Here is an 8,967-nt window from a genome sequence, read left to right on the forward strand (position 1 = left end):
TTACACGAACAAGTGAGCGGTAATGACGTCGCCGCTCGATGGCGTTCGCGTCGTCCGCGTCTTGGGAGGCACCGCATTCGCCGCCAGTGACCTGCCGATAATCAACGTCGTCGCACGACTTTCTTAGGGGCCCCGAGGAATATCGTTTAGACGTTCGTCGCTTGCAATGCGCTCTGGAGCAGAACCTCGCTGAGCTTATGTGTTCCGCTGTCGGTTAGCGAACGCACGAGAAATTGCTCCGATTTGGAACTATAGGATTGCGAACAGCAAATCGAGCACTTTGGCTTCTATTCATTAATTTGCTTTCCTTTACGTTCTTTAAAAGTGCGAAGCCTGTAGGGGGCTATCACATTATAGGAAATACGGCAATCACCTGGAACGGGGTAATCGCTTTGTCTGGCGTCACTGATGCTACGGGAAGCGGTTCCTTCGCAGTGGACCCAAGCGGTTGTTACATTTTTATCGATACTACTGAAATTTGATTGAGTGATTAATGTTTATTGGCGCAAGTTACTATGCTGCATCTTTTTAAGATATGTAACATGATATGAATAAATGAATAAGGTTGGTCGACTGTACGGTGCTCGTAAACAGCAATGTAGCTGGTAGCGTAGTCAAACACCAGACAACTCGGGACGGTCGCGAATGTTTTGAACCACCAAGAAAAAGTGCGCGTCTAAGGCAATTTATTCACTGTCTCAAACGTGTTTTGCAAAGCTTCAAACGGTAATGTGTAGCACCGGGCAGGGCCTTCGTTGACCTCCCTTCCATTCCTTCTTCGTCTTTCTCTCTCTCGAAACGGTAACGAAGCACTGCATATTTATTTTCTAGCCCGTGGATTGCCTTCTCAAGCAAAACAAGCCGAACCCTTATAGCCATCAATGCTGTTGCGTTGCGGCAGCGTCATCGTGTGATTTCTCTGACGCGTTTTATAGTTTCTGTGCATAACTGGAATCGATTATTCTCGTCCCGTATCTAATGAGAGTCACAAGACGTCATTAGCGGCTTTGTAGCATATACGCCGCAGCAGCTCTCGTATGACAGACGTCACGATGACGTCAGAGAAGACGCCGTCTGGCCCGCGCAGCGTAACGTATGACGTTTCGGCAGCTTTCACTTTCGTCTCTCAACGTCATTGCTTTGCATGCTGTCGACTTGTTACAGCGGCACCGCATATTCAACTATCCCCTCCGTGGTTGTTTTGTAGATATGGTGTTTTGTGGCGGTGAACGAGATCGTGGCTTCGGTAAACAACAGGGACGCCCTTAAATAAACCTAACTTAGACGGTCTATTGATTGTCTATAATTAGTATATTGACTGTAGAAAGCGTACAAACTGCGTCTGAGCCCTCTCCTAAAGAAAAAAAAAAGACTTGGTCAACTGTTGTTCATAGACATTCAGACGACCTGTTCGCAGAAAGTTAATTGATAGCAATCGACAAAAGTAGAAGACCTTAACTTCACCGGCTATCTGTATGCGTTCTTAGACTTTACAGCAATGGATCTCTAAATTTTCTACAGACTGTCAAAATAAATTTTAGTGACGGCGGCCTCGCATTTATGGGAGCAGCGTTCAAAAACTTCCATGTAGTAAGCTACTGACGGACTTTAAGGACGCTAAATTGGTCTGATTTAATTATCATCTCTCGAGCATGACGTCATAGCACGCATTCAGATACGGGGCGACAAAAATGATCAGACGATGAATCGGTCGTTCAGCCAACTACCTTTGCACTAATGAGTCCTGCGCGCAGGAGCTCCGCCTTTTTTCTTGTTGGTAATTAAAAAGAATCAAATGTGAAGGTATAGGCCAGGGAAGCTGGCTATGAGAGCAACACTATATTGACACACGCGCATTGTAAACCTTTTTTTTTTCGGTGACAACATGGCAATACACACAAGCTGGCCTCAATGCAAGGTATAATAAACCCTGCAACCCTAAGCTGGAGGAATATAGTGTAGACGGGCACAATAAAGACGCTAAGAAGGAAGGCACACGAAAATCTTTCTTCAAAAAGCCCATAAAGGGGTCTTAAATAAGAAAGAGGGCGCGCTGTTAGTGTGCATGCACTTACTGTCATAAGTGACACGGACGTTTCTGCTTCAGCTGCATCATCTAGTCAGACCGAGGGTTTTGGGAATTGTCTCGGCAGCTGAAATTTGATGCAGAATCCGGCCACTGATTCCTCACAACAATACATGTTCGTGCCCTTTAGTGCGGCAGCTGTGACGACAAGATTGATGAAAGTTAGGAGAAAAAAAAAAGCTGCACTCTATTCTTAACTATTCTTTGATTTCTTAACTCAGTAACTACAAACAGTTACTTGCTGTTTACAGTTACACGTCTCTCCCAAACCATTTTTTACGCGTTTTCCCCCTTCGTTTTCCAGATATAATGATTAAAATGTATGCATTATATCAAGCGTAATTCGTCGCTACATCGCAACAGAGTTTTTGCCTACATTGTATACGCATCTTCGCTTAACGGAAGTATGTACAGAACGAATTTCACAACAGCAATTTTTATCATTCTGGACCTTTCCCGATGTGCGTGGACGATTTATCCGAGGAAGTATTATCTGTTTGCTCGCACAAAGCGGCCACAATCGACGTAGGGTTGGAGCACTTGTCTTCAAAGAGCATGATCGTCAACTCGATCATATACGTATACAGTTGGCCAAGAACGTTTACCAGACACGTGGGGTTTCAAGACAAATGCGCATTGCTGCTCTGTTAAGACATGGCCTTTCTAGTTCAATGAATCTTCGTGCAGGTCACAGAGGATACTACTCATTGAAACTTCTAAATCGAGAGTATAGTTCCCCGGTTTCGCCGGAATGCATCTTTTTCGCAAATAGTGTGTCCCGTTAACGTGTGACTGCAGCTCTAGCTGCTGGGATAGCTCTTTACTGAGACTCTAATTAAAAGTTGAAAAATAGTTTGGCCTTGTCTGTCCATCCATCCATCTACGCCGTTGTCACCATGCCGCCTTCTCATCCTCGTCATCGCCATATTCACCAGCGTTCGCCACAGCTGCAACTGGGGATCGAGCTGACGCCCCCGCTCAAATTCAAGCCGGGCGTGCTAACAACTGCTTTTGTTTTCTTCTTATTTGTTTTTACTGTATTTATTGCACGGCCCAAATGACTCTTATGCGTAACATAAACAGACAAGTGAACTAATGAGTCTCTTCCACTTGCATGCTGATGCAGACACACATACAAAAATTCCCATAAAGTTTCTATTCATCCTTGAGACGTGCTGCCTAGACAACTGTCAACCATTGTAAGAAGCACTAAAATGGTGGTAAGTATGAATACTTTACGCACATAAAATACCGCTCTGGACTAAGTTCATTTTGATCATATAGTTTCTTCAGTTGGACGATCATTTGACCGATATAGCTGCAGAGGAAATTCTATAGGTTCGGGAACACGTGTTCCTGCGGCAGTGAGAACGAGCTGGTGGCTGCGATTGATGTCCCGTGAATGTGCTTTGCTTCTGTGGGACTCGAACACTTTCACCATGTGTCGTTTGTGTTCGTTGTCTACGGATATACGGATGCATTTACCGTCTGGATTACCAAGACCCGAACAGACCATGCTGTGCCGTCTGTGGCTAGGCGTTGCATTTACAAACTCATATGCCTTCCTTATTGGAATGGCCAACAGCCCCACGTGCGACATGTGCAAAAGCGATGAGATACTCGAACACATTATCTGTGTCTGCCCGAGCTATAATGCCGAAAGACAAGTGTTGTGCAGAGTGCTGGCCAATTGGGCATTCGTCCACTAACGAAAAAAAAAAAAAAACGCCTACCTTGCATTCGGCCGCGCAACGCTTGAAACAGCGAAGGAGAGTGATCGTAGCCCTGCATTTTCCGGAAGTGCGAGCGAACTTTTCATCTTACCACTCATGATGATGATAATTTCTTTTCGCGCGTCTCGGACTTATCACTGCGCGTTGCATAGCGCAGCTTGCAACACCGACACGGCGTTCCAATGCCGACACCGTGTTCCAGGAGACCCGCTCCGTGAATGCGTCTCTCTCTCGCTCTCATAGCGCGCAAAACCTCTTCACCTCGCAGAGCACGAGCGTACGAACGCGCCAGCAGTGGACGAAGACGACGACCCTCGAACGCAATCATATGGTTCGCATAAACGCGTGATAGGCTACAACAACAACAACAACAACAACAACAACAACAACAACAACAACAACAACAACAACAACAACAACAACAACAACAACAACAACAACAACAACAACAACAACAACAACAACAACAACAACAACAACAACAACAACAACAACAACAACAACAACAACAACAACAACAAACGCATATTCTGCAAGCATGGCTGTATAGCCTAGTGGTTGCGACGCTCGCTTTGGGACCGGGGGCACGCGCGTTCGTATCCCACCTTGGCAAGAACATTTCTTTTATTTCTATAGTTTCTTGATACGCACCACACATTACGGCTGGCTTAAACAGCTTCGCTGTTAAAAGCTTTAGGTCAGTGCTCCGAACGAACATCCGCACTGAAGGCCTTACTCGTGTTTACCCAACGAAACAACAAAAGCTGCCTGAATATTATCGGTAGAATTAATATACGCCTTTAAGCGTATAATTCCTTTATGAAAGCGAATCTTTCTATGCCTTCTTTTGCGGGGTTTGACGGGTCTGCACTATAGGTTCCTGCGGTCTACGGGCCCTCACGATAGACTTTAAGAACGCCGCCCCCTACCGCTCTATAGTGTGCGCGGTTTGTTTGTGCTTGTCTCTATGTCGCCCCTTCCACTTTCTTTCTCTTTTTGTCCCCCTACTCCTTCCCCCCGCGCAGGGTAGCCAACCGGAACTACCTCTGGTTAACCTCCCTGCCTTTCTATGTATTCTTTCTATCTCTCTATAGGTTCGGCGTTTCGTTGCAACATTCGTGTCTTCCACAGTCTATGCATTTCTATAGAGTGAAGACATATCAAATTGTACAATCTCACTATGAGTTGGCACCAGATATCGCACGGAATAAAGAGCTAAATCAAATCTTTAAAAAATAATTCTGGGATTTTACGTGCCAATTACCCACGATGTTATTATTAGGCTTGTCGTAGTAGTAGACTCCGGATTAATTGTGACGATCTGGGGTTCTCTAACGTGCACCTAAACACGACGATTTTTTAAAATTTTTTTTTTGCATTTCATCCCCATTGAAATGCAGCCGCCGCGGCCGGCATCCAGCCCGCGCGCTCGACCTTAGCAGCGCGACGCTATAGCCACTAAGCTACAGCGGCGGGCCTAAGTCTTTTTGAAGAGTGGGTTGGAACACGTCCCAAAACAATATACGACAGCTTTGGCGTTTTGGAATTCGTGCGAAGTTCTTCGCACCACGTAGACTCGAGTGGTTGCCTCTGTGCATGCATTTCGGAAGCCACAGCAGACTGTACTGTACATCGCAAGGAAGGTGTTTGTTGAAGAGTGCAATGCCCGATGCTAGAGCTCGCTGCTGTCCAAATGTGTTTACAATAGGATGCATCGCTGAAGCCTGCTGACATTTCTTAAAGCGAAGCTTTCTGGCATACCCTCCCGGGACTTTGCGGACAGTGGCGGCTGCGGCTCCCTTGCCGAATAGCTGAACAGCTCTCACGCAGAACAGCGCACTCACATAATGAATCGGCCACATGTGAACCCATTTGTCCACCCCTGCAGATGCGCCACTTGTCGGCTATGTTCCCTACGGAATTACCCAACGAAACAACAAAAGCAGCTGCCTGAATATTATCAGTAGAATTAATATACGTCTTTAAGCGTATAATTCCTTTATGAAAGCGAATCTTTCTATGCCTTCTTTTGCGAGGTTTGACGGGTCTGCACTATAGACTTCTTGCCGAATAAGGTGGGCCGGCCATGAAGAAAGGGCAGCAGTAAACTGAGCTGATCACCGAGATGGTCTGATGAAAAAATTCGTCGGGCCTTCCACTCCATGAATATGGATGATAAGCGAAAGTTGTCCTTTTGTATACCTAACCGTCCCGTTTTCCGTCAAGTTTGTTTACTGGAATGTGCCCTTGTGATTAACGAGGCACCGGTCCTATCCGTGCGGCATATTAGGAGCGAAGCTCCTTAGGCTCTCACGATGTCCGTTGTCGCCGTCGTCGTCGTTGCTCCCCGTCGCACACGCAGCGCGCTTACCGACCGCGCACAGGTGTTGCGCTGCGCCGGCGCCGCTCCGAAACCCATCTCCGAGCAAGCGCACGACTTCATGCGCAGAACCGTGCGCAGAGCCACGGCCGCTGGATAAAAAAGGTGACTTTTTTCAATTAAAATTAAATTATGAGGTTTCACGTACGTGCCAAAACCACGATCTGATTATGAGGCACGCCGTAGTGGGGGACTCCGGAAATTTGGACCACTTGGGGTTCTTTAACGTGCACCTAAATCTAAGTACACGCGTGTTTTCGCATTTCGCCCCCATCGAAATGCGGCCGCCGTGGCCGATTTTTTTTTTTTTTTTTTTTTATCCAGCGGCCGTGGCAGAGCGCACGCACCGTGCATACCGACCGCGCGCAGCTGTTGCGCCGGCGCTGGACGCCACAACCGGCAGCCTGAAGGCCGCCCACAACGCTGCTTTTTAATTTTCATTACTTCGGGCCTTCTCAATAAAAGTTTTCCACCACCACCGGCGCCGCGCCGCTGTCGCTACACTTAGCACTGCAGTATGGAGGAGCGCGAACGTAAGCGCAAACGTCGTGACTCTGATCCTACACTTCGAGAACGAGACGCGGCAGCCCAGCGGCAACGCCGCGAAGCTAGCTACGAGCACGAGAAGCAGCAGCACGCCGGCAACGGCAGCAAGACCCCGAAGCGAAAGCTCGAGCAGCAGCCGTAATCGTCCAAGGAGCTTCGCTCCATCATCAGCATTCACTTCGTGGATCGGCTGCCAATTTTTTTTTCGCTACTGGCCTTTGCAAACGGTGTGGCGTGGTTACCGGTGATATTCCGAGGTTGACCCAAGCAGATTTGTGGAAATGCCAACTCTTCTGCATGCTTGTCGTATACCAAAGAATGCGGTACTTGATCTTCACCTGGAGCTCTGGCAAGGTAGTGCGAACCGCCATCTACAAGCTGATGGCTAAGCATTGTGTCGCTGTTCGTCGGAGCGGATCACACTGATATGAGGGACAAGTTCTTGTCGAACCACAAACGCTTGCGTTCGATGTCTCGAGTTTGCTCGGCGGCTTGGTTAGCAGCATTAGCCCGCCATTGCCGCTTGCGATTCTTCGAAATTAAATTGCTTCAAAACTAAATCTGTCCGTCACGTAAGACAATGAATGGCTCATACCCCCTTAAACAATGGCTCATAGTCCCGTAAACGCGGCCTCCCCATTATGGCGACAGAAGAGAAGTGAAATTCTGCGCTGGAATGATTAGCGGCTACGCAGCCAGCTATAAAAGCAGAAGACGACGACGAACGCGGGAGCATGTGGCACGGGCGCGTTCGCGTGGTTGCGCCGAGGGGCGCCACCGCGCCAGCTGCGGAAGAAGACGACGACGCTCGAGCCATTGCTGATGTTGATAGTTTCTGCGAACAGACGCGCACGTTCAGGCTAGACATAGACAAGCTTCGCTTGTAAGAACAGCCGATTCCGGAGGCAGTGTAGTCCGCGGTCGCATGGATCACGTGGGTATAGCGTGGAGTGGGGCTTCCGCATCTTGCTGATTTGCCAGGCAGCCAATAAATCGCAAAACGCCTTGCCGGATATAAATAGTCTCAAGCTATTTAATTAACCGCTTCATGAAAGCTTCGCTTAACATAAATTCCAATATGTGCGTTGAATCTGCATAACTTTTTGTTTTATTTTATGTATACACTTCGAGCTGAAAAATACCGTGACGAAATAACGGAACAATGTACAAAAGAAGCTCACAACTTCTGTTCCCATGTAGAAAAAAAATCAAGAGAGGAGAAGTAGTAAGGGGTCTCTTTCTTCTAATTTTAGAGTGTCCACTTGTCGCGCATTCTTTGGAACTACTTCAGAAGATATACTCAGGGTGCTCGATCCCGCGATGTCTGTCTTCAACCATTCTAGAAAGGGACAAGTGACGCACTGTAAGCATCAGTAAACGTTTTATTATCGCATTATATTCAACTATACATTCTTTCGGACACACAAACATAATGATAACGAGGAACAACGCGCACGTGGTTATAAGACAAGGACTCACTGCAGGGCGTGAACACTTTTCTTTAGGTGTTGCGTTTAGATACAACGATACCTAGCTCCACTGGGAAAAAAAAAATTGCCGGACTTATTATCTTACACAGCTAAAGAGAGAGAGAAAGAAAAAAGAAGAAACACCATTAAGAATCAGAATTAAAAGCCACGCAACGGCAACAGAACGATGATGGCATCTTTATTTCTATTTTAACTTTGTCACACCACTTAATGCCAAGCAATAGACTATCAGAGAATTAAGGTAATTGCACTGGCTATTTACAATAAAATCTCGTGTTCGTAATGTACAATGTCCTTCGACATTATGAGAGAGACACGGCGGTCTGTACATGCATGTCTTCTTGCGGTTAAAGGGAGCTTCACTCTTGCGTACCAAACCGGTTAAATTATAGAAGCCCACAGAGCCTTGTGAAGTGTGAGAAGCGTTCGTCAAGCCACCAAGTGTCGCTTCATGGTTCGTATGTCGACAGGTTTCGTATGATCCAATGTGTCATTATAAAGTCATGACGTGTATAGGCATTGTCGATGGATGTCGTCCGTTCCACGCCAACACCTCGCGTCTGACCAAGGTGCGTGCGCGCGCCAGAGGATTCCAGTGAAACTTCACAATGTGGATGCTCAGAGGCACTCATTTTCGGTGCTGGCACGTTTATTAGGATGACGGTGGCAAAGAAAGACACACAACTACACAAATGTTTCGACACGAGCCCAAATTATTCGAAGTGCGGTCAA

This window comes from Dermacentor silvarum, chromosome 6 (genome assembly GCF_013339745.2).
Source record: "Dermacentor silvarum isolate Dsil-2018 chromosome 6, BIME_Dsil_1.4, whole genome shotgun sequence".
NCBI lineage: Eukaryota > Metazoa > Arthropoda > Arachnida > Ixodida > Ixodidae > Dermacentor > Dermacentor silvarum.